This window comes from Callithrix jacchus, chromosome 7, assembly GCF_049354715.1.
Source record: "Callithrix jacchus isolate 240 chromosome 7, calJac240_pri, whole genome shotgun sequence".
Lineage (NCBI taxonomy): Eukaryota > Metazoa > Chordata > Mammalia > Primates > Cebidae > Callithrix > Callithrix jacchus.
In genome coordinates, this window is record NC_133508.1 from 46,533,635 (window position 1) to 46,561,071 (window position 27,437).

Here is a 27,437-nt window from a genome sequence, read left to right on the forward strand (position 1 = left end):
TGAAAACATGTAATTGGATTCAAAATCTGTGAGCATTATCATGAGAAACATATGATTACATTTGTAAGAGAAAGAAAGGGGAAAGATGCTAGATTTAGGAAAAAAAAAAATCTCAGCCTGTCATGGTGGCTCATCCCTAAAATTCTAGTGCTTTGGGAGGCTGAGGGAGGAGGATCACTACAGGCCAGGAGTCTAAGACCAGCCTGGGCAACATAGCAAGCTCCCATCTCCACAAAAAACAAACAATAATACTTTTTAAAAAGAAAAATGAGAATAATCTCACTCTGGAAATAAATTTTTTATTTGTTTTTTTGAGTCAGGGTCTCCCCCTCTGTCACCCAGACTGGAATGCCAAGGAACAATCATGGCTCACTGCAGCCTCGACATCCTAGGCTCAAGCGACTCACCTACCTTTACCTCCAGAGTAGCTAGGACTACAGGCACATTATCACCACACCTGGCTAAGTTTCCCTTATTTTTGTAGAGAAGGGATCTTGCTGGGTTTCCCAGGCTGGTCTTATAAACTCCTGAGCTCAAGCAATCCTCACACCATGGCCTCCCAAAATCCTGGGGCTACAGGTGTAAGCCACCATGCTCAGCCTGAAAATTTAAAGAGATCAAATTATCAAATTCTGGCTAATGACAGGAAAAATGTTTCCAGCAACTAGAGAAAATGCAATATCATTCTATCCCTTTCTATCTACTACTGTGCAAACAAATTTCTTCACTACAAGTGGAAAAAAGAAAACTATAAAAGAGAGCCAAGGTAGGCAGACCACTTGAGCCCAGGAGTTTAGGATCATAGAATGGCACATGCCTTCAAAAATTTCACCTAAAATTACCACTGCAGGTGTCAACAATAACCTCTACGGTTATTCAGGCTTCAGACAGACTTGACTTCTCAATCAACATGTCAATCCTATTGTAACTTCACAGTTCACAGTGTCTCCTCCTTGCAACAACAGGTGTTTCACTCATGTCACCCAGGCTGGAGTGCAGTGGCGCAATCTTGGCTCACTGCAACCTCCGCCTCCTGGGTTCAAGCAATTCTCCTGCCTCAGCCTCCCGAGTAGCTGGGATTGCAGGTGCCCACCACCACACCTGGCTAATTTCTTTTAATAGATACAGGGTTTCACCATGTAGGCCAGGCTGGTCTTAAACTCCTGACCCTCAGGTGATCCGCCCACCAAGGCCTCCCAAAGTGCTGGAATTATAGGCATGAGCCACCACGCCCAGCCAGGAGCCTAATTTATTACAACAAGCTTTAAAAAATGATATAATGATCTCACATCACAGATAATATACTCCAGTCCTGTTTAGCATGTAATGTATTCTCTAATGAAAACTCATACCCCCCTGACAATGCCTACCTGGGAATAAAACAGAGAATGTCTTCAACTCTACATCACGGGTTTTCAACATAAATATGATTGCCCTCTAAGGCAAGTATTTGTCAAAATCTTGGAAAGGTCATTACTGAGAAAAGCATTTATATGTGAAATAAACAAAGGACTCCAAAAGAGAAGTGCCAAAATAAGAAAAAGTTAAGTATCATGTTTCTTTTAAAAAATGGGGTGTAAAAGCTTACTGCTATAATATTTTTTGGCTGATGCAGTGGCTCATGCCTATAATCCCAGCACTTTTGGGAGCCAAGGCAGGTAGATCACTTGAGCCCAGGAGTTTAAGATCATGGCCAAATCCTATCTCTACAAAAATTACACAAATTAGCTGGGCATGATGGCAAACCCTTGTAATCCCAGCTACTTGGGAGGCTGACGAGGGAGACTCACTTAAGCCTGGGAGGTTGAGGCTACAGTGAAACATAATCACACTATTGCACTCCAGCATGGGCAACAGAGAAGACCTGTCTCAAGAATAATTTTTTTTTTTTTTTTTTTTTTTTGAGATGGAGTTTCGCTCTTGTTACCCAGGCTGTAGTGCAATGGCCGATCTCAGCTCACTGCAACCTCCACCTCCTGGGTTCAGGCAATTCTCCTGCCTCAGCCTCCTGAGTAGCCAGGATTACAGGTGCGCGCCACCATGCCCATCTAATTTTTTTTGTATTTTTAGTAGAGACAGGATTTCACCATGTTGACCATGTTGGTCTCGATCTCTTGACCTTGTGATCCACCTGCCTCGACCTCCCAAATGCTGGGATTACAGGCATGAGCCACCGTGCCCGGCCCAAAATAAATATTTTTATATTAAAAGATTTTCAAATTATTAAAATTTTTATTTTAGTATTTATTCTTTGGTCTTATTATTGAGCTCCCATTTCTAATAAACATACCCAAATTATATCTATAGCAAATTTAAAATGGAAGCTTTCATTAAATAATATGTGCAAAGTTGCCGCTTTTTCCATAGATCAATGGTCTAACCCAAGAGAGGCCTCATCTTGACATTTATAAATTATTAACACAGCCCTGTTAAATATCACTAGGCTAAAAGAGTGCCTTTGATTTATGGACCTGGACATTATCATCAAAAAGAAAGTAATACAGACTTCTTTTTTGGGACTTAAAAAAAAAAAGAAAAAGAAAAAAGGAAAAAACAACTACATCTTCAGAGGTTTACCAATAAGTTTTCTTAAATATGAAAATAACTGAATAGGATACATATAAACAGTAACTGTAATAACACCAAGCAGGACTGAAGGAGGCAGAGACTGCATTTCTTCCCCAAGCCAGCAGATCTCCCAATAACACTTGTACTGGTCTTATGCTGGCAGACTTAATGAGTATCACACAGCTATTTCTTTCTAAGCTTCCATCTCATCTAGTGTAAAATAAAGACAGTAGAGCAGGTGCCAGATTAAATAAGGTCTGTATTCCAACTGTTTCAAGTCACAGTCCCCAATGCTGACTTGACAAACTTCCTCAATTTTGTTGTCAAGGAAAAGTACTTATTTCGTACTCCGTTTTATAAACTAATTATTTTACAAGGAAAGTAATCATTTCATATTCCACAACCACAAAAAAATATCAGAAGCTCAGTTTGATCCCCAATGTAAGCATATACTGAAGAACTCTAGTCTTTAGCGACTTTTAAGATCACCTGGAAAATGCAAGCAAGGAGATACACACTACCAGATAACATAAATCCCCAAAGCAACTGACAAATGCAACCTGGGAGGCTGAAATGTAAATGGAGCACACAGTTCCACCAGCATTCTCCAGAGAAATCCTCTTTCTCACTTCAGCAAACAGAGGTCTTCTCAAAAGCTTTCAGTGCAAAAAACTGCCACTTCTGATTAAAGTTAATTTGATCAAATCCATGGGGCCTTAAGGGATTGCACATATCCCTCTCTTTCCTCTCTGCTTTACCTTGCAAATTCTAAAGTGACTAACAATATGGCTAACTGCCTAGGGATGTGTGCCATTTTCAGCAACTGGTAAATTACAGTGTTTTTAAAAATCATCTGGTTATGATATGGGCTTCCCTATATATAGGCCTGTCACTTTTGATATAGTTTAAATAAACAAATGACATGATATGGTATAGATTAAAAAGCATTTTTAGAATACTAGAGAAAACAAGAATTGTGCAGAAAAGGCCCAGAGTGGTGGCTCATGTCTGTAATCCCAACATTTTGGGAGGCCAAGGCTGGCAGATTGCTTACGCCCAGGAGTTCAAAACCAACCTGGGCAACATGGCAAAACCCCATCTCTAAAAAAAAAAAAAAATTAACCAGGGGTGATGGCAAGCACCTGTGGTCTCAGCTACTCGGGAGGCTGAGGTGGAAGGACCATCTGAGCACAGGAGGTTGTGGCTACAGTGAGCCGTGATTGCACCACTGCACTCCAGGCTGGATGACAGAGTGAGACCTTATTTCAAAAAAAAAAAAAATCTGCAGAAAAGGAGCTAAAAGTAAATGGCAGCTCTTCTCACCAATGAAAAACTCACAGGTGTCCCCAAGAGAGAAGACCATTTTTTTTTTTTATGAGACAGAGAGTCTCGCTCTGTCACCAGGCGCCAGGCTGGAGTACAGTGGCGTGATCTCGACTCACTGCAACCTCTGCCTCCTGGGTTCAAGTAATTCTCCTGCCTCAGCCTCCAGAGTAGTTGAGACTACAGGTGCGTGCCACCACGCCCAGCTAATTTTTCTATTTTTAGTAGAGATGGGGTTTCACCATGTTGGCCAGGATGATCTCGATCTCTTGACCTCGTGATCTGCCTGCCTTAGCCTCCCAAAGTGCTGGAATTACAGGCGTGAGCCACTGCGCCAGGCCCAGAGAAAAGATTTTATTGGTATCCTGAGAGCCCTCATTACCACACCTACACCTAAACCAATCCTATTCTCCAACAAGAGCAACAACAGTAGGGTACAACAGGGTTGTTGCTGATACAATTAAACTTTCCTATCAATTTTTGGTTTAGAAATAAACCAGATGGGAATCAAAGACAGAACTCAAGATGATGCCCGAGTTTCTATCTCTAGTTTTGACAACTCTATGTGAGCTAATGATACATGCTAACTGACATGAAAAAGAAAAGGAAAGGGAGTTTGGGAGGATGAATGAGGAAGAGATTTTTAACTGTGAAAAGTGGTAGGTCTCAGCTGCCTATTACAGGGCCATCCACACTGAGACATTTAGTAGGCAGCTGGAAATACCTCCAATCTAACACTCAGAAAAAAGACCAAGTCAAGGACTCCATATGTCATCAGCATACAAAATAAAATCCACAGAACCAAATGAGATGGCCTAGGAAGAGCATGAGATAAAGTGTACAGAGCTAGTCACAGGTACTTCAAGCATTTTCCCAGCTAATTCCTCAAAAAATAACATCTAGAGGCCCTGTGACAGACAACCCAAAACCAGTAACCACAATAATAAAATTTTCCAAATGAGGGATGAACTATTCATAAATACAGGTTGAGGCCGGGCACAGTGGCTCACACCTGTAATCCCAGCACTTTGGGAGACTAAGGTGGGCAGACAGCCTGAGGTCCGAAGTTTGAGACCAGCCTGACCAACACAGAGAAACCCCATCTCTACTAAAAATACAAAAATTAGCCAGGCATGGTGGCGGGCATCTGTAATCCCAGATACTCTGGAAGCTGAGACAGGAGAATCGCTTGAACCTGGCAGGCGGAGGCTGCAGTGAGCCAAGATCACACCATTACACTCCAGCCTGGGCGACAAGAGCAAGACTCCAACTCTAAATATGTACGTACGTACATACATACCTACATACAGGTTGAGTATCCCTTATGCGAAATGCTTGGGACCAGAGCTGTTGCAGATTCCAGGTATTTTCAGATTTTGGAATACTTGTATTATATTTACTGGTTGAGCATCTAAATCTGAAAATCTGAAATGGTCCAATGAGCATTTCTTTTCAGTATCATCTTAGCACTCAAAAAGTTTTGAATTTTGAAGCATTCCAGATATTGTATTTTTGGATTTGAAATGCTCAACCTGGACTCTTAAGGTTAACACTGTATACTACCAAATAAAGGATCTATGAAGTCCACATGTAAGAAAATTGTTCAACAAGTTAGTAATCAACAAAATTTAAAACCCATAGTAAATTTCCCAGTGTTATTCATCTCCACATTACGAAACTTATAAATGATCAATGCCAAGTCTCTTCCTTAGAATAGTATGTGAGTCACAGACAGGAATAACACAAATCTTACAATTGAACAGCACTTAACTAACTTAGGAGTACTCGGTGGGAATCTAACAGCTGTCACATCAACATGTGCCTTATCTATTGATGGGGTTTCAGAAAAGTAATCCAAAATAACCCAACTGGCCTTTCTTTTCATGTTAGAGGCTCAGCTCAAATGAAGAACCATGTAAAGAATGATTCCATCAAAAACATTCTTAAATGGCAAACTGAAGGACTAAATAAAGTCATGTATTTTTTATCAAAAAAAAAAAAAGAAGAGGTATGGTGGCTCACGCCTATAATCCCAGCACTTTGGGAGGCCAAGGCAGGTGGATCACAAGGTCAAGAGATCAAGACCATCCTGGTCAACAAGGTGAAACCCCGTCTCTACTAAAAATACAAAAATTAGCTGGGCATGGTGGTGCGCGCCTATAGTCCCAGCTACTCGGGAGGCTGAGGCAGGAGAATTGCTTGAAATCTCAAGATGGAGGTGGCAGTGAGCTGAGATCGTGCCACTGGACTACAGCCTGGGGGACAGAATGACTCTCTATCTCAAAAAAAAAAGACAGAAAAAGAAAAGTAATCATTGATGCTTCCAACCCATGCCATTCTTGCCCTTAATTCCTTTTGTAATCACACAGTCGGAATTTTACAGGTTAGCATTCTAACACATAAGAATAATGTAAAAACCTTATTATTCATTAATTCTTATGTTTCATGTATCCTCTCCCTCACCCTTCTCTGTAGGCCTCGACTGACAGAACACACCCTTGACCTTGCTAGCTTTAGAAATACGAGCTAGTCAATTTTTCTGTCTAGACTTCAGTTTCTTCACTGACAAAATGAAGATAATAAAATAATTATCTCATGAAGTTGTGAGGAATAAACAAAATAATCCATGTAAAGCACCAGTCCACACAGTGCTAACAGATACAAGATACTCAATAAACCTCAACACTGATGATGACAACCATGTTCTTCACATCTTTAGAATCCCACAGCACAGAGGCATGCAACAAACATTTTGCAGAAAACAGTATTTAAAACACATCAAGCTGGTCCCAGGAAAACTGTTTGTTTGTATTGCTTAATAGGAAGAGTTGTCTGTCCTCAAGAAGCCTGCCTTGACTCCTCATATCCCTCTAAAGGGCCCTCAGCCCACTGGAAGCCTGGGTTCCTAAGCCAACCCTTCTCAGACTACAGAAGCATGGTGTCCCGGTTTCAGTTCAGGTCCATGAGAACAGGAACTATGCCACATTTACCTCTGAATGTAATGAAATAGTTGGTGTATGAATAAAATCAATTTATTGTATTTCATTTTTCATTATTCACTAACAAGCTTTCCTCTTTTATAATCAAAGGGCAGAGATTCTTAACTAAAAGCAGTATGGTTCTCGTTAATGTTATTGTTAAATACTTAAAAAACAGGTAACTTTTGGGGTTTGTTTAAAAAATTAAATTATAACTCTCCATCTCACATGCTAATAGTGTCTTTACATTCCCCTTTCCATTCCAACTTTCTCTAAAGAACAAATGTAGAAATAATCATGTGTCCACAAAACCACGGAATGGCTATACGTAAGTGAATGCTCTCGAATATTATTCCTCTTCTAGCCATGTGAATCACTTAAGAACTTCAATCGAGGGCCATGCTGTCCAGTATAGTAGTCACTATCTACATGGCTATTTAAATAAATTAGAATTAAATAAAATTTTAAAATGCACTTCCTTGGTCACACTACCACATTTCAAGTGCTTACTAGCCACGTGTGGCTAGCAGCTACCACACTGGACAGAACAGATACAGAACATTTCCATTGCCACTGAAAGTTCTATTCCACAGTGCTGATCTAAAGCCGAACGTATGTTAAGTAAAAATATTAAGATTCTCATTTCTTCAATAAGCCACTTTCTTTTAATCAACTCTAAGAGCCTCAAGTACAAGAATATGCATAAACATGAACCCAGGGGACTTTATCTTCGACTCTCACAAAGGCAAAAGATTACAATTATTCTTAGAAGACAGTGAGACAGTCCCATAGCAATCTAAGGCTTTATTCTTCCGTTTCTTCAGCAATTTACACAACGTAACCCCAGGAAAAAAGAGCAAGAAAGCATTTTTTTTTCCCACCATACCTTTATCTAACATAGTCACATCTGCCAAGCTTTAGAATCACAGGTTCCATTATCTCACATCATCAGCACTCTTCCTTTACAAATCCCCCTTTCCACACAGATCTTCTCTGACTCACTCAACATATTATACCACCACTCTGAAATCAGGGCCCAGAGTCTCTGGCAGACAGACTATATGTAATGACAGCCTGGATAAAATCTTAAGTCTACCCACCCTCAGAGGATTTTCCAACCCCATGCAACTGTCATATGGGTAGATAGAAGGCTGTAATTTTTCTTCATAATAAAAACAAAACTTCAATTTCTGCAAAATCAATAAATTACCTCTGTATTTACAACACAAGATGATGGCAGAGTTCTGTTTCCTACAGAACTAGAGCATTTAGGAGCACATGTTTTCAATCACTTATTTTTCAAGAATGATTGAAATATCTCCAAGCGCTCCCTGAGAACTTCACTGGTGTGAGCTGCCACTCAAGTTGATTATCCCAGGCTGCTTATACACAGGAAAAGAGGCAATGGCAAAAGAACTCATGACCTTGTACAGAGATGTTTTATAAAATTCTCTAAAATTTAAACCATAAACATTTTTCCATAATGCAACACAATGGTACTGCCTTTAAAATCATCATGGGATATCTGTTTTCTGAGTGATGTATGGGGAAGGTGGGAGCAGAAAAGGGTGCAAGAGATTCCACGCGTGCAAGAAAGGCAGTCACGTGACACCAATGTCCTTTTCCTATACACTTGGTGGAAAATGGAGAAAGCCAGAAAAACCTATTAAGTGATCATCATTCTGATTTTTTGGTTATTACTTCACTAAAAGTAAGAAGAACAAAATACATCTGAGTTTATTCAAAAGTTGTATTTCTCTGGAGTACTTCCTTCTGTCCTCTGAGTCCAGGTACCAATGATCTCTCAGGTGAAAAGTCAGCCATCTGCAAGGAGAAGAGGCAAAATGGCCTACTATTAACCAAAGCATTTCTGAATCTGAGAAAGCAAGCAAATGTAGTGTGGTCTATAAAGCAAATTCTCCCCTGGAATTCTAGCTTGAATGGAGAGGATTCCATAGAAAATGTTTCCAGAAGGACTCTGACAACAAAAAGAAGCAATTCAAGAACAAGAACACGATGCCGTATGGATGGGGGAAAGAAAGGAAAGGAAGGAAGACAGAGGGAGTCTGAGAAAAATCTTAGTTCTTAAGCATGAGAAGCAGAATTGTGGGCTTCAGGGTAAAAAGGAAGGAGAGACTGTGAAAGGTAAAAATCTATGTTTAAATAGGTCCTTGAGAGAAACAAAAGCACTCAGCCAGGATTAAAGGAAAAGAATTGTTCCTCCTCAGCTCCCCCTCTGAGTATGAAAAACCTTACAACTTTAGAAGTTGAGCACCTTTCACAGTTCGTGTCCAGCTCAGACTGGGAGTCAGAAATTGAAAACACTACAGCCCAGGAGAAAGAGACATGTAAACAGACAAAGGACTGAGACAGGCCGGGCGCGGTGGCTCACGCTTATAATCCCAGCACTTTGGGAGGCCAAGGCGGGTGGATCACGAGGTCAAGAGATCGAGACCATTCTGGTCAACAAGGTGAAACCCCGTCTCTACTAAAAAAATACAAAAATTAGCTGGGCATGGTGGTGCGCACCTGTAGTCCCAGCTACTTGGGAGGCTGAGGCAGGAGAATTGCTTGAACCCAGAAAGCGGAGGTTGCGGTGAGCCGAGATCGTGCCATTGCACTCCAGTCTGGGTAACAACAGCAAAACTCCATCTCAAAAATAAAAAAAAAAAAAAGGACGGAGACAACTGTTTCCCACCAATATGGGTCAATCTTGCAGGAATACTTGGGAAAAAAAAAATTACGAAGTGCCCTCTACAAATGCTAAACACAAGTCAAAATTCCCAATGGCTCAAGCACCTGAGTGGAGAGCCAGAGAATGTGAGTAGGAAAGCATGTAAAACTATGGGGGTCTCTGGAAACAAATTTCCCAGGCTTCTAAAACCATTTGTCTTTTCTAACAATGCAAACTGAAACCATCCAGAAATAAAACAAATGGGGCAGGGGGCAGGGAGCAGGGGGCAGGGGGCAGGGGGCAGGGAGCTGAGGGCAGGAGAGAAACGGCCAACAATAAGCTACTATTTATTCTCCTACCACTTTCTCAGGGGTGCAGGCACCTCTAAACCAAACCCCTCAGAAACTTTATATAAAAGGAATAAATCAGGCCGGGCACGGTGGCTCAAGCCTGTAATCCCAGCACTTTGGGAGGCTGAGGGGGTGGATCACGAGGTCAAGAGATCGAGACCATCCTGGTCAACGTGGTGAAACCCCGTCTCTACTAAAAATACAAAAAAAATTAGCTGGGCGTGGTGGTGCGCGCCTGTAATCCCAGCTACTCGGGAGGCTGAGGCAGGAGAATTGCCTGAACCCAGGAGGCAGAGGTTGCGGTGAGCCGAGATCGCGCCATTGCACTCCAGCCTGGGTAAGGAGAGCAAAACTCGGTCTCAAAAAAAAAAAGGAATAAATCATAAGGATCTCATACATGACTATTCATATACTAAATTATTTATAATAACCAGGGAGTCTTCCTCTTAATATTTTTGTCAGGTGCTTTGAAAATGAGGTTTCAGAAGCCACAGAATACCTATTCATCTTAAAAGGTAAGATGGCTGGTTTTCAGTTTAGCTAAGCTTTCATTTCTATCGTAAATATTTGACTTTAGAACACTGAACACCGTGGCAAAGGGCAAATATTTACTTAGCTTAATTATTCCATATATGTTGTTCTACTTCCCCTGTAAATACAAAATGTCAGTTGAAACCTCAAATCATTAATACCTACATTTGGCCACAGATTAAAATGTACTGTTAAAACATCTCAACAAATTGAGATTAGGTAACACTTTAAGTTCTGTGTCACAGATCTTAAACTAAATCAAAAAAGTAAAATGAAATTTACCTATAATACTAGAGATCAACAAAGAAATTAACGTGAAATAGGTACTAATACAATCACCATAGATTTTCACAGATCCCAGGAGAAATAAAGAAAGTCAATCTTTAGATGGAATTGTAAGGGTAGCAATTAAATAAGTAGGATGGAATGGAAGGGGAAATCGATTCTTTTATATCCTTATAATCATATTGAGAGATCTGGGCAAATATAGTAAGTCAACTTGGTTCTGAGTTTGAGAAATAAGCAATTTAAGTACAATAAACTCCATACCAGAAATATTTTTGTATATTCTACTCTCATTTCAACATAACCATGCAAAGCCCTAATAAGACTGGGGGGCTTATTTTGATCATATTCTCCTTTACTCTGAACCCTACCTATCCTATTTTGGCTAAGTGACAGATTTTGACCTTCCTCCACTCAGGCTTCCCCCCTGTACTGAAGCTCTGTCATATCATGAAATTAAGTCTGTTTAGTAATGGGTGAAATGGGACTTGTTCCCTTCCTTATATTATAGGCTGTCTATAACGAAGTCAGGCTCTATAGTCCTCATTATTTCAGTGACTAATAATTGCAACTAAATCATATGTCATTTCCTTCATAAAACTTGTGGAGTGGTATATAACAAATTCTTCACATTTCAATATAAATCTTTTTATCAATACCATAGCCTTTGTATTTGCTTAAGCCACACAACCAATTTCTGTTCTGACATACTAGGAAAATATTATGTGGCTTGTTTTACTGTTCAAATGAAACTTTCCTATGGACATTGTTATTGTTGTATGACTTTAATTTTCTGTCCAGTTCAGTTTTACCCAGCATAAACTTTCTCAAAATGACTGGGACCATGTCTTGTTTTATATTTCCTGGTTTCTTTGAGGTCTCAATGTCCACTAGGGACTGGCAATAAGCCTTCCAATGTACAGGTGGTGAAAACTGTTATCTAAAAAACAAAGACAACTATACTAACGAATGTCTCTATACCTAGAAATATGAAGCATGTAATTATGTTTAACAAAAAATGCTGGCTCTAGTATTATAACATAGAATAAAAATTAGGCAAGCGATGACTTATATTTCACAGGTATGCCAGCCTCAATCAGGTTTTCAACCAAGTCTTTATTAGAAATGACATGTGATGCTTTCCCATACCTTAATTTAATCCGAAGATCAATCAAGGATCTGAGTGTGAAGATAACAGATTCAATGACGGGAAATACAACTACTCAATGCTATAATTTGGTAAAATAAACACTAGTGTAGCCCAAAGACCCCAATCAGAAATTAGATATAAGACTCCATAATTTACCAACTCTGCCTGACTGTTTTTACCTAAAAAAACAAGAAATTCAAAAAATTCTATCAGTATAATCATCAAACTTCATAAAACAAATGTTACAAAGTATCTGTATTTTAGGTGCCAAATGTCTGAAGAAATAATAACATAAAAAATGGAATATTCAAGTACAGGGTGAGGATGCAGGGCCAGCCACAGGCCAAGCCATCCTCCCAGGCAACCTGCAAGTGTATACTTCACATGTACCTTCACACTTGAGCTTTTCTTTTAACCCCACCCTGCCCTTCAGACTTGTTCATCTTTTCCCCATTCTCTGCTTGAGAGTGGCATAAAAGGGTACTATTTAGTAGAATCTAATCATTCTACGTAAAGACTAAAGAAATGAAATGGCTAGACTCTGCTAAAGAGAAAAAGCGAGGAGGGGACAGGACACCTTTCCACAAACCTCTTCTGAGACACTGAGAAATTCCACAGCCTATTCACTGTAGAATGTCTCGGGGAAAACCATTCCCCAGAGTTGCCAATACTGCTTTTAACAGAATACCAATAAAGGTATAAAACACAGAAAATATTTATGGTAGAGATTAAGCACAAAATATATCCATTTGTGTGACTTTGTTTTAAAAAAATAAATCAGCCAGGCACAGGGGTTCATGCCTGTAATCCCAGCACTTTGGGAGGCTGAGGTGGGAGGATCACCTGAGGTCAGAAGTTTGAGACTAGCATGGCTAAGATGGTGAAACCCCATCGCTACTAAAAATACAAAAATTAGCTGGGCACAGGAATTCATCTCCTAAGGCAGGAGAATCTCTTGAACCCGGGAGGTGGAGGTTTGCGGTGAGCTGAGATCACACCACTGCACTCCAGCCTGGGGGGACAGAGTGAGACTCTGAAAAAAAAGAAAAAATTCAACTAGAGTTAAAAACAACAAACAAGAATGATTAATTAAGCAATAATCAAGTTCAAAAGTATTTGGTTAAATAATAAGTGTATCTCCTACAAAGGATAATCAAGTCCAAGCACAATCTGATGCCTGTTAACCCCACCTCTCCCTATGGGAAAGCCTTCCAGTCACTACCATCTTTGCCTTCTGCAATTGCAGTAAATGCGAAACACCAGTTGGTCTCCTTCAGAGAAGCTAAATATCAGAGATGAGTAGGAAATCCCTTTACTCATTCAGCCATTCATTCGAGACAGGATCTCGTTCTGTGGTCTAGACTGGAGTGCACTGCACGAACCTGGTTCACTACAGCCTCACCCTTCCGGGCTCAAGCCATCCTCCTGCTTCTGTCTTCCAAGTAACTGGGACCACAGACACGTGCCACATGCCCAGCTAATTTTGCAATTTTTTTGTAGAGACAGGTCTTACTATGTTACCCAGGCTGATCTCAAATTTCTGAGCTCAAGCAATCCATTCTTCTAGGCCATCCAAAACACTGGGATTATAGGGGTCACACACCACACCCACCCCAAATGTGGGTTTTAAAGAACTAATTTGATACTGCCACTGACAGGAACTTTTAAACTACACATTTCCTGATTCAACAGTTTACTACACACAGAAAGACTTTCTAGGAAGCATTTGACATTTACTAAGTACACTGTAAGTTTAAAGAAAAAAAAAAAAATTATTATTATTATTTTTTTTTTTTTTAAGACAGAGTCTCGCTCTGTAGCCCAGGCTGGAGTGCAGTGGTTAGATCTCAGCTCACTGCAACATCCACCTCCCGGATTCCAGTTCAAACAATTCTCCTTCCTCAGCCTTCTGAGTGGCTGGGATTACAGGAACACGCCACCATGCCTAGCTAATTTTTCTATTTTTTGGTAGAAAAGGGGTTTTACCATGTTGGCCAAGCTAGTCTTGAATTCCTGACCTCAAGTGATACACCTGACTCAGCCTCCCAAAGTGCTAGGATTACAGACATGAACCACTGCACCTAGCCACGGTAAGTAAAATATTTTAAAGTCATCAAGTTTCAATAACAAGTATCATTACTTCCCTACTTCGAAAGCTAAAACCATATTTTCAAGTATTAAAACAAACAAAAAAATACAAATAATCCTAAAAAATCCACAATAAAAAAAATGTATCCATTAAAGTGACCTAATGGCACTAATGTCTTTTCATTGCTACAGTACTGTTCAGAATTGTTTTCAATATTTAAAAATGTGACTGCTTTGGAGATGCCAAATGAGACTAATTTAAAGAACCTAAGATTGTTCCAATTACCTCTGGTTTTTCAGGTGATACAATGTATATACCAAAGAAAAGAGCTGGTGCATAAAAGCCAGCTGGCTAAAGAAGTTAAAAATAAAACTCCACAGGTCCCAGTGCAGTGCACACACCTGTAATCCCAGCACTTCGGGAGGCTGAGGCGGGCAGATCACAAAGTCCGGAGATTGAGACCATCCTGGCTAACACAGTGAAACCCCATCTCTACTAAAAATAAAAAAAATTAGCCAGGCATGGTGGTGGCTGCCTATAATCCCAACTACTCAAGATGCTGAGGCAGAAGAATCGATTGAACTTGCTCAGATTGCACCACTGCACTTCAGCCTGGGCAACAGAGCAAGACTCCGTCTCAAATAAAAATAAAAACAAAACTCCATAATGATATGTTGTTTGGGGAAAAACATCAGCGTTCCATTTAGACATGTAAAGTGTTAGGTGCTTACTGGACATCTGAGTGGAGATATATCTTCTGAGTGGAGATACGAGGAAGGCAGCTGAATAGTTCTGGACTAAAGATAACATTTTAAATTCTTTTTATTTAAAATTTTTTTCCAAACAGGGTCTCACTCCCACCACCCAGGCTGGAATGCAGTGGCACAACCTCAGCTCACTGCAGGCTCCGCTTCCCAAGCTCAGGCAATCCTCCCACCTCAGACTCTCAAGTAGCTCAGAATATTGACGGACACCACAATGCCTGGTTAATTTATTGTATTTTTAGTAGAGACGAGATTTTGCCATGTTGTCCAGGCTGGTCTTGAACTCTTGGGATCAAGCTATCCGCCTGCCTCGGCCTCCCAAAGTGCTAGGATTACAGGTGTAACTCACTGTGCCCAGCCTTCTAGGTAATTTTTACAGCCATGCATCCTAGGGAATGATGTAGAAATTCAACAAATATTTATCAGACGCCTATTATGTGCTGGGGATACAGCAGTAAACCAGAGTTAAAATTCTCTGTCATTCAGGACTTGACATTCTATCGGAAGGAACAAAAAAATAAGCAATAAAAATAAAGATGTATCCAGGTACAGTGGCTCACGCCTCTAACATCAGCACTTTGGGAGGCCGGAAAGGGTGAACTGCCTGAGGTCAGGAGTTCAAGACCAGCCTGGCCAACATGATGAAGCCCCGTCTCCACTAAAAATACAAAAATTATCTGGATATGGCAGCGGGCACCTGTAATCTCAGCTACCCGGGAGGCTGAGGCAGGAGGATCACTTGAACCTGGGAGGCAGAGTTGCAGTGAACTGAGATCGCACCATTGCACTCCACAGCCTGGGTGACAAGAGTGAAACTCCATCTCAAAAAAAAATGAAATAAGGTAACATAAAGATGTAGTTTTTGATGAAGACAAGTACTACAGAGAACAGGACAGAGTAAGAACAAAGTGGAGCCGAGACTAAGGGTCAAGGTAGGCCTCTCATTGACTCATAAGCGGGAAAGTGACCTACACTAATATTTGGGGAAACATATCCCAGGCAGAAGGAATGGTCAGTGCAGAGGACTTAGTGATTATCACAAGGGCAGTGTCCCTGGAGCAACAAGAGATGGATTTAAGAGAAAAGGAGAACTTAAGATCTGGGCACAGAAAACTCCTTATTGAGAAGTTTTGCCACAAAAGGAGCAGAGAAATCGGCAATAGTTGACAGAGTAAGTGGAATCCAAATACAGAATTTGTATTTAAGACTGGAGAAAAGCAGAATGATTGCATGCTGTTGGGAATGATCCAGTGGAGAATGAAACATCAACATTACCAGAGACAGGAAATTACTATGTGAGAGGGCATGGGTGGTGCCTCAGAGAGTTCCCTAAACAGCTGGTAGGGAAAGCAGAGTATGCCTTGCAAGGTAGGAAGATGTGGTAGGAGTCCAGAAGGTCTCTTAAGACTGCTTTGATTTTCTCATTTAAGCAGGAAGCCCAGCATGAGGCCAAGGAGGAAGTCTAAAAGGACAATATATGAAACGGTCATCTAAGAAACTGGGCAAGTGAATAAACTTCCTAGTAGCCTTAAGGGTCCTTTTGACGTTTATTAACCAATTGGGAATTAACACTAAGAAACTCACAAAATCTGAGACATAAAAGCTGACTCTGACTTTCTACTACAAATGAAAAATTATTTAACAAACTGCTGAAAATGGTCAGTGTCTAATATATTTGAGTATACAATACTTGGGGAGAGTTGTGATTTTTCCAAATAATGTGTTGAAAGAGATTACATCCCATTTTCACACCATATTCATAATTGTTTAATTGTACATACCTTGAAGGGAGTCATCCAGTCATCAAAAGATTTTAATCTTAGGCTGAAGTTAACTCCCTTATGTCAGACCATGGTAAACAAAAGCAGGGTTTTTAAAGCCTTAAGCCAATTACATGTTGCAATAGTGAAACAACGTATATTCTTATTCACAGAAGTATAAATTTCATTTTCATTATATTCTTATTCACAGAAGTACAAATTTACACAAAAATATTACCTAACAGCATTCAATTAATCACCAAAAACTGCCATATAAAAATCTATTTCTAGTAATATGGTCATGGTTGTACAACTCTATGAACACAGATGGTCCCCAACTTAAGATGGTCTAACATACAATTTTTCAACTTAATCATGGTACAAAAGCGATGCACATTCAGTGGAAAATATCCTTTGAGTAACCATACAACTATTCCATTTTTCACTTTCAGTACAGTATTCAAAAAATTACATGAGGCAGAACACAGCAACTAACGCCTATAATCTCAACACTTGGGAAGGCCAAGTCAGGAGGATCGCTGAACCAAGGAGTTCTAGATGAGCCTGGAGAACATGAGACCTCTATCTCTACAAAAAATTTAAGGCCGGGTATGGTCGCTCACACGTGTAATCCCAACATTTCGGGAGGCAAAGGCTGATCACCTGAAGTCAGGAGTTCAAGACCAGCCTGGGCAACACGATGAAATCCTGTCTCTACTAAAAATACAAAAATCAGCGGGGCACATCACCTGCCTGTAATCCTAGCTACTTGGGAGGCTGAGGCAGGAGAATCCCTTGAACCCAGGAGGTGGAGGATGCAGTAAGCTGAGATTGCAACCCTACACTCCAGCCTGGGCAAAAGAGTAACAATCCAATTCAAAAGAAAAAAAATTTCTTTTTTTAATTAGCCAGGCATAGTTGCACATACCTGTAGCCTCCTAGCTACTCCAGAAGCTAAGGTGGGAGGATCACTTGAGCATGGGAGATGGAGGCTACAGTGAGCTATGATCGTGTCTCTGGGTGAAGCATCCATCTACGTGTCCGTTTGTCCATCCATCCATCCATCCACTCATACATATATACCATGAGATATCCATCACTTTCCTATAAAATAGGATTTATGTTAGATGATTTTGCCCAACGGTAGGCTAACGTAAGTGTTCTGGGCATGTTTAAGGTAGACTAGGCTAAACTATGGAGTTTGGTAGGTTAGGTGAATTAAATTCATTTTCTACATGTATTTTCAACTTAGGATGGGTTTACTGGGACACAACTTCATCATAAGTCAAGGAGCAGCTATATACTGGAAACCACTGATTTGTATACTTTTTAAAAATGGGTGAGCTGTCTGGTATAGAAATTTTCTCTCAATAAAGCTTTTTTAAAAATCCATTCCAAGATTTTAATCTAAAGGAATAGTTTTATCAAGTAAAAATTTGTTTTTAAAATTTTCTTTGTTGAAATTTCAATGGAAAATTGAGCAAATTAAGTATGTTCTGATGGCTTATGAATATAAACTTTGTGGAGACTGAATTCTTTCAGAATGAAGGGCAAAATTTCGGTTTTTTGGCCTTTTTTCTTTGTTGTTTTTCTTCTTTAGTTGGCTAAAGTTTATAGTTTCTGACATTTCTGCTTTATCCCTTTGAAGAAGACATACTCAAATCACTTTGACTAAAATAAACAGCAATTTTCTGGTTGTAGATAGCTACAAATAACTCTTCTCTCCTGTTACAGACATTCATCAGCTAGACTGGGTAACAAACCAACACCTGGATAAAAATGAAAGGATACAATATCACAAGTACTAATTGAGGTAGTATCACATTTCTTAGAGTTGTGACACTTCAAAGAAATTTTATACTTCAAATCTAAATAGCAGGCCAAGGAATTCATATTTTTTCCCTGAGACAGGAAAGATAATTCAATAATTTCACCACTGAAGTTTCAGTTCCCATGCCAGAATGTAAGAAGTGAGAGAGTTCTTCACCTTGAAAATAAAATCACCAGAGGGACTAAAAATAAAGGTTATATTCTTCTGAGCAAAGGCATTACAAGACTGACAATATTAAGGTGCAGATAGAAGGAGCAATGGATACTGTAGAAAAAACAAACAAAAAAACATACAACTACTAAGAGGCTTAGCCACTTTCAAAATGGAAACTGTAAATGTAAGAAACTCAATGAACTGCCCTATACTTGGATCTCATTTTGTGTAACCCGAGAGGCTAACATCTGTTCTGCCTCCTTCATAAGGTAGCTGTAAGGATGGAACTAGAGGCCAGTAAAAGCTGTTCAGTGGGTATAGTCTTCTACCAAAAGTAGTATAACAGTCATCTCATTCTCAAAAGTTCAGTCTCTGTGGTAACATACTGATTATCTTCTGCATGTATAAAATGTATGTTCTGTATTAATCTCCCATAACAGAAAACCACAAAGTAGGTGGCTTAAACTGCAAAAATTTATCACTTGCAGTTCTAGAAGTTCAAAGGCGAAGATCAAGGTGCCAGCAGATTCACTTTCTCAGTGAGGGCTCTCTTCCTGGCTTGCAAATGGTTACCTTCTGGGACTGTGTCCTTACATGTCAGACTGGGCACTGGTCAGCTCTGGTCTCTCTTCCTTTTGTTATAAGGACCCTAATCACATCATGAGGACCACCACCCTCAGGACCTCATCAAGACCTAACTACTTCCCTAAAGTCCCCACCTCCCACTATAGCACTAGGAGAAAGAGAAGCAAGGGCCTGTACATATGAAATTTTGAGACAACACAATTCAGTCCATGGCACTTGCCTACACAATTTCTTGACTGATCGTCTCTAGACAGAAATTAAACCTTTGTATCAAGAGACAGAATTTTAAAGGACAGCTTTAAAGGGGGTTGAAGGCAGCTTACTGAGATTCAGAAAATGTAAAATAAAATTTCAAAACAGATAAGGGTATTTGGTTGAGAAAAATAGCTAAGAATTATTAAGTATTTACCTTTGTGCATAGTTTCCTCGGGTCACACACCTAGTCTCAGGGGTCACACAGGCCACAAAGGCTCTACTCTTAATTATACAATATTGCTTCTCTTTTCTTTGGAACAAAGTAAAAATGGAAAAGAAGAAGAATCGAAAAGATGAAATCCTGAAGGAGCTGGTATATAAAAGTATGTATTCGGTGCCTCCTTCCTATAATCCTGGCACTTTGGGAAGCCAAGGCAGGCGGATCATAAGGTCAAGAGTTTAAGATAAGCCTGGCCAAGATGGTGAAACCCCATCTCTACTAAAAATACAAAAAAAAGAAAATTAGCTGGACATGGTGGCAGGCACTGCAATCCCAGCTACTTGGGAGGCTGAGGCAGGAGAATCACGTGGTGGAGTTGCAGTGAGCCGAGACCGAGCCACTACACTCTAGCCTGGGCAACATAGCAAGACTCCGTCTCAATAAAAAAAGTATGTATTTAGGCTGGGCACCGTGGCTCACACCTATAATCCCAGCACTTTGGGAGGCCAAGGTGGGTGGATCACAAGGTCAAGTGATCAAAACTATCCTTGTCAACATGGTGAAACCCCGTCTCTACTAAAAATACAAAAATTAGCTGGGTGTGGTGGCGCACGCCTGTAGTCCCAGCTTCTCGGAAGGCTGAGGCAGGAGAATTGCTTGAACCCAGGAGGCGGAGGTTGCAGTGAGCCGAGATCACACCACTGCACTCCAGCCTGGAGCCTGGTAACGGAATGAGATTGTCTCAAAAAAAAAAAAAAAAAAAAAAAAGTATATATTCATGTTCATTTTGTACCTTTTGTTAGATGTGGCGGAAATTTTGTGTAAGCAAATAGCTCAAAGGAAACTTGATGAGTTATAGGATTCTAAATCTGTAAGTTAGAAAACAAACCACATGCTCAGAAAGTGGTTTTTTTGTTTTTGTTTTTTTCCTGGTACCAAGAGCTAAGAAAAGTTTACCCTCTGTGTCCTCATAAAGAAAGCAGTTTAATATGGTGACAGCAGCCTTGGAAATCCCTTTATAAACCATTCAGTACACACAAACACTGTTCCACAAGTGTTCGTACAAGTCAATGGCCTCAAATCAATCCAAAAAAGCAAATCCGCCAAAAATAAGAAATGCAAAGCCTTCCTAGTAATTCAAACATAGATTTAGGGCTCACCAGAATACATGTTCTTAATGAGAGGTTCATGGATAGGCTTCAAGGGTTACATAAACCACCTGTAATTTATGTACTCAAACAGTCACAAATTATGTTCTGGGAGAAAGATCCTATTACATCAATACTCAAAGTCGTCCCTGATAAAAATAAAGAACCCGTAACAAGAATTAATGAGCTGCATAACCATCAGGAGCGCCTATCCAAATCATCTTCACAACCAAGGCACTAGGTACTTACATGCCACAATTAGGTTGATGTTAAGTTCCAACAAGCTGCTAGTACTGAATAAATGCAGAGTCAAATGCTGTAACTTAGCTTACCCTGGAAGTAGTTCTAACCTCCTCTAATAAATGCGCAGTGTCTGTTGCACAGTAAGCCTTTGAATATGCACTGCTGCAATTATTACTAAATATATTACCAATTCCAAGGACAGAATCAAATCTTCTGCATTTCTGAGTTCCTTGAACATTAAAGTGGTCCTCAATACATAAAGAAAATAATACAAACATTGAACTCTACATAGATCTAGCAAATAAGGACCTTAGCAGAATGGGTTTATTTCTAAAATTGAAAAGCATCCCTCTCTTTTATAAAATGAAATGTTTTGAAAAATGAAAAACATAGGGAAACTGAGGGGAAACAACATTTACATGGAACCACTATCAAATTAATACTATAGTCAGCCTTTGGTATCCAAGAGGAATTGGTTCCAGAACCTTCACAGATATCAATATCCAGATACTCAAGTCCTTTATATAAAATGGTACAGAATTTGCATATAACCTACTCATATTCTCCGTATACTTTTTTTTTTTTTTTTTTTTTTGAGATGGAGTCTCACTCTGTCACCGAGGCTGGAGTGCAGCAGTGTGATCTTGGCTCACTACAACTTCTGTCTCCCAGTTCAAATGATTCTCCTTCCCCAGCCTCCTGAGTAGCTGGGACTACAGGTACCTGCCACCACACCCAGCTAATATTGTTAACATTTTTGCTCCACAGTTAATTAAATCCATGGACACAGAAACCAAGAATACAAAGGGCTTACTGTAGCATATTTTACATGAACCCTAACCCTAGAATCATGCCCATTTAAAAATTTAATTAGCTTGTATTTTTTTTTTTTAAATCTAAACTTTATGCTTTCCCCTTACAAAACAGAGAAGGAGGCACATGTAACATATAAGATTTATAGTCCTTGTTTCTCCTGCTCCATGACAAAGAGTAGACAAAATAAAAATTGTTAAGAGCTGGCATTGGAAATGAGCAGTTATATGAAAAAAAATTTAATAACAAGTCCACTACACTGACAACACCAAATGCTAGCAAGTATGTGGAGCAACAGAAACTCTCATTCATTGCTTGTGTAAATGCAAAATGAAAGAGACAACATGGAAGACAGTATGGCAGTTACTTACACAACTAAACATACTCTTATCATGCAATACAGAAATCACGCACCTTGGCATTTACTCAAAGGAGATGAAAACTTATCTCACCACAAAAAAAAACAGATGTGGAAAGCAGCTTTATTCATAATTGCCAAAACCTGGAAGCAATCAAGATTTCCTTCAGAAGGCGAGTGGATAAATACTTAGTACATCTACATGATGGAATATTATCAGTGATAAAAAGTTGTGACCTGAGACCTGGAGAAACCTTAAGTACATTTTGCTAAGAGAAATAAAACAATCTGAAAAGAATACATACTGTATGAGTACAATTATATGACAACTGGAAAACCAAACCTATGGAGATATTAACTAAGATCAGTGGTTGACAGGAGCTTGCGGGCAGAGAGGGAGGGATGTAATAGGGAGAACATAGGGTATGTTCAGAGCAGTAAAAATTCTATATGATACTATAATGGAAGATACATGTCATCAAACACTTCACCCATGGAATGTACAACACCAAGAGTGAACCTTAATGTATGCTATAGACTTTAATTATAAATAATGTATCAATAATGTATCAATATTGGCTTATCAACAGTAACTATGTACCAAACTAATTCAAGATGTTAATAGGGGAAACTGGGGATTGGGGGGACACAGGAACTCTGTACTTTCTACTCGATTTTTCTGTAAACCCAAAATCATTCTAAAAACTAGTCTACTGATTTAATAAATAATTGTTTTAAGTATTTTAATGTTTTAATCTACCATCTAAAATAAAATAGTACTTATCTAATAATAACTGCTTAAACATTAGGCCTGTTAGCAAAACTGAAGAATACTAGTTTTTGTTTTTTTTTTTAAAGATCAGATTGCTTTAATCCTTACATTTTCCAGCACTTTTAGTTTTCCTTTTCCATTCAAAGATCCAGGAAGTCCTAGCCAAAGCAATCAGGCAACAGAAAGAAATAAAAGGGCATCCAAACAGGAAAAGTAGTCGTCAAGGTATTGCTCTTCACTGACAATATGATTCTATACCTAGAAAACCTAAAGACTCCATCAAATGACTCCTGGTACAATAAACAACTTCAGTAAAGCTTCAGGATACAAAGTCAATGTACAAAACTCAGCAGCAAGTCTACACACCAATAATGTTCAAGCTGAGAGCCAATCAAGAATGCAATCCTGGCCGGGCACAGTGGCTCACGCCTATAATCCCAGCACTTTGGGAGGCCAACACGGGTGGATCACGAGGTCAAGAGATCGAGACCATTGTGGTCAACATGATGAAACCCTGTCTCTACTAAAAATACAAAAATTAGCTGGGCATGGTGGTGCATGCCTGTAGTCCCAGCTACTCGGGAGGCTGAGGCAGGAGAATTGCTTGAACCCAGGAGGCGGAGGTTGCGGTGAGCCGACATCGTGCCATTCCACTCCAGTCTGGGTAACAACAGCAAAACTCTGTCTCAAAAAAAAGAATGTAATCCTATTTATAACAGCCATAAAGAAATAAAATATCTGGTAATACATCTAACCAAGGAAGTAAAAGATCTAAGCAAAGAGAACTAGAACACACTGCTAGAAGAAACGACAGATGGGCCAAGAATGGGTCTCACACCTGTAATCCCAGCACTGTGGGAGGCCAAGGTGGGTGGATCACAAGGTCAGGAGTTTAAGACCAGCCTGACCAATATGGTGAAACCCCGACTCTACTAAAAACACAAAAATTAGCTGGGCATGGTGGCACACACTTGTAGTTCCAACTACTCAGGAGGCTGAGGCAGGAGAATCACTTGAACCCAGAAGGTGGTGGTTGCAGTGAGCCAAGATCACGTCACTGCACTCCAGCCTGGGTGAGAACAAGATTCCGTCTCAAAAAAAAAGAGACGAAAAAGAAATGACAGATGACACAAATGGAAAAACAACATTTGATGCTCATAGATTGGAAGAATCAGTATCATTAAAATGACCACACTTTCCTTAGCAATCTAAAAATTTAATGCTATTCTTATCAAACTACTAATGTCATTTTTCACAGAATTAAACAAAGTAACTATCAATTCATATGGAATCAAAAAAGAACCCGAAGAGCCAAAAAAATCCTAAACAAAACAAAACAAAAAGCTGGTGTCATCACATTACTGGACTTCAAACTATACTAAGGCTATAGTAACCAAAACAGGATGGTACTGTCACAAAAACAGACACATAGACCAATGAAACAGAATACAGAACTCAGAAATAAAGCCATACACCTACAGCCATCTGATCTTTGACAATGTTGACAAAAACAAGCAATGGGTAAAGGATTGCCTATTCAATAAATAGTGCTGGCATAGCTGGCTAGCCATATGCAGAAGAATGAAACTGGACCCCTACCTTTCACTATATACAAACGTTAACTCAAGGCGGATTAAAGATTTAAATGTAGGCCCACAAACTGTAAAAATCCTACAAGAAAACTTAAAAAACACTATTCTGACCCTTGGCTTTGGGAAATAATTTACGTCTCAGTCTTCAAAAGCAACTGCAATAAAAACAAAAAATTGACAACTGGGACCTAATTAAATTAAAGAGCTTCTGCACAGCAAAAGAAACTATCAACAAAGGCAGGGCATGGTAGCTCACACCTGTAATCCTAGCACTTTGGAAAGCCCAGGCAGGCAGATTACCTAAGGTCAGGAGGTAATGCCTAACCAACATGATGAAATTCCATCTCTACTAAAAAACAAAAAACCAAAAAAAAAAAAAAACCCAAAACAACAAAAAACAAACACACACACACAACAACAATTAGCCAGGCATGGTGGTGGGTGCCTGTAATCACAGCTACTCAGGAGGCTAAAGCAGGAGAATCGCTTGAACCTGGGAGGCGGAGGTTGCAGTGAGCTGAGATTGCACCACTGCACTCTAGCCTGGATAATGGGGTGAGACTCCATCTCAAATAAATAAATAAATAAAACTGCCAACAAAGTAAACAGCCTATGAAATAGGAGAAAATATTTGTATATCATGCATCTGACAAAGGTATAATACCCAAAATCTATAATGAACTTTAACAATTCAACAAGCAAAAAAGAAATAACCCCATTACAAAGGAAGCAAAAGGCAATAACAGACACTTTTCAAAAGAAGACATACAAGCGGCTAACAAATAAGATAAAATGTTCAACATCACTAATCATCATCAGAGAGATGCAAATCAAATCGACAATGAAACACCATCTCATGACAGTCAGAATGGCTATTATTAAAAAGCCAAGTAACAAGACACTAGTGAGGCTGTGGATAAAAGGGAACAGTTATACACTGTTGGTGGGAATGTAAATTAGTTCAGCCACTGTACAAAGCACTTTGGAGATTTCTCAAAAACCTTAGAACTGTCATGCAAACCAGCAATCCCATTACCAGGTATATATGCAAAAGAAATTAAATCGTTCTACCAAAAAGACACATGCACTCAAATGTCCACTGCAGCACTATTGGAATCAACCTAGATACCCACCAGTGGTGGACTGGGTAAAGAAAATGTGATATGGGCAGGGCACAGTAGCTCACACCTGTAATCCCAGCACTTTGGGAGGCCAAGGCGGGCGTATCACAAGGTCAGGAGATAGAGACCATCCTGGCCAATATGGTGAAACCCCATCTCTATTAAAAATACAAAAATTAGCTGGGCATGGTGGCACATGCCTGTAATCCCAGCTACTTGAGAGCCTGAGACAGGAGAATCGCTTGAACTAGGGAGTCAGAGGTTGTGGTGAGCCAAGATTGCGCCACTCCACTCCACTCCACTCCAGCCTGATGACAGAGTGAGACTGTGTCTCAAAAAAAAAAGTAAAGGAATAAAGAATGGATACTCCATAGGCAGAGCAGCCTGTATTTAACATTTTTTAAGATGTTTAAAATAATAAAGTTGGTGAGTAAAACAACAAAAACATCTTTAAGTGATAGATCAACAGAATTTCTCTAGCCACATTCCTGAGACACAGCCAACACTAAAAAAAAACTTGGTTATCTGCTTCTATAGATAAAACTCAGGTTGTTTGTGTACAATATAAATTGGCCCAACTAAGAAATCCTTAAGAACTGCAGAAGTAGGTACCTTCACTGTCATTTTATTACTCTTTATATGTAGTACCTTGTATATAATTAGTGCTCACTATATTCAATATTCCTATTTTCCCATGCTAAGTACACAAGTAAAGTCGCTACTGTTGTTGATATTCAAAACCTGCATAGACCTGAATACACTACTGTTTCTACCCAGCTATTTTTAAATTATTGGTAGATAATGTGGTGAGCTACTGGTAAATACAGCTGTGAACACAGCAGCACACACCATCTGGAGGCTTTTGACTTAAGCAATTTTTCAAATGCATAGTATATTCACACCCTTTTATTCCTTTGAAGCCCATCAGTCACATATAAATGGACCTTTCTTAGAACTACAACTCCAAAAGCTCATGCATCTTGTGGAAAACAACATATGAGAAACAGTCTAATTGTTCAGCTTTAGAACAAGTGATTATTTCAAATCATTAACAGCATAAACACCTTACTTTTACTATTTTTATTTTATTTAATAGATAGAGACAGGGTCTCGCTATGTTACCCAGGCTAGCCTCTCAAAATGCTGGGATTACAGATGTTAGCCACTGCACCCCGCCTCAGCACTTTACTTTTATAATGGTCTCCTATACTTACCCATCATATTCTTAATATCTTAACAAGCAGCTTCTGATTAATATTCTAAAATTAAATGTTTTCTACTTCCCACCCCCTCAGTGAGACAGGGTCTTGCTCTGTTGCTCAGGCTGGAGTGCAGTGGCGCAATCATGGCTCACTGATATGCTCAGAAATTACTTTTGTAAGTTTCACAAATCATCACACTCATTTTTATTTGTCTTGTCTTCCTCCACTGGAAAATAAATGCTATGAGAACAGAGGCTTCATCTTACCTTCAGCAACTAAAATAGTACCTAGCACATAATTAGTGCTCACTATATGCAATATTCACTATTTTCCCATCCTAAGCATGGTCCTAAGCATTTCATATACCCTCTAGGTAGACTCATTATTTTGTGGTATGAGAAAACAGTCACAGAGGCTAAAAAAACTCACCCCAGGTGTCACAGTGAGTAAGTGGCAAAACTAGGAATAGAACTCAAACTCAGACAGCCGAGTTATTTACCACTACTGAAGAAATTAATGAATTATACCAGAGTTCCATGATATATTAAAAATTGAGTTAAATTATGCTAATATTCCTACTCACTAAGCATCAACATTTTTTTTTATTATAAATGTTTAAGTATGTCAACTATTTCATGGATTAATTCAATTTTAGAGGACAAGTCTAAGACCCCAATCATCATTAATATGTAGAATTGGATAACATGATCTGAAAAAACTTACAAATGAACT

General features: G+C 39.4%; 1 protein-coding gene across 9 annotated transcripts in view; it reads right to left on the minus strand.

Moving 5' to 3' along the window:
• The window catches only part of RERE (arginine-glutamic acid dipeptide repeats), a 466,088-nt gene that overhangs the window by 318,249 nt on the left and 120,402 nt on the right, over positions 1-27,437 (minus strand). The window contains exon 2 of one of the 9 annotated variants that reach the window (XM_078330299.1): positions 8,599-8,693. The exons of the other annotated variants lie outside the window; for them this stretch is intronic. The gene's annotated coding sequence lies outside the window, so the exon portion shown is untranslated. The remainder of the gene's footprint in view (positions 1-8,598; positions 8,694-27,437) is intronic. 9 annotated transcript variants of the gene reach the window in all.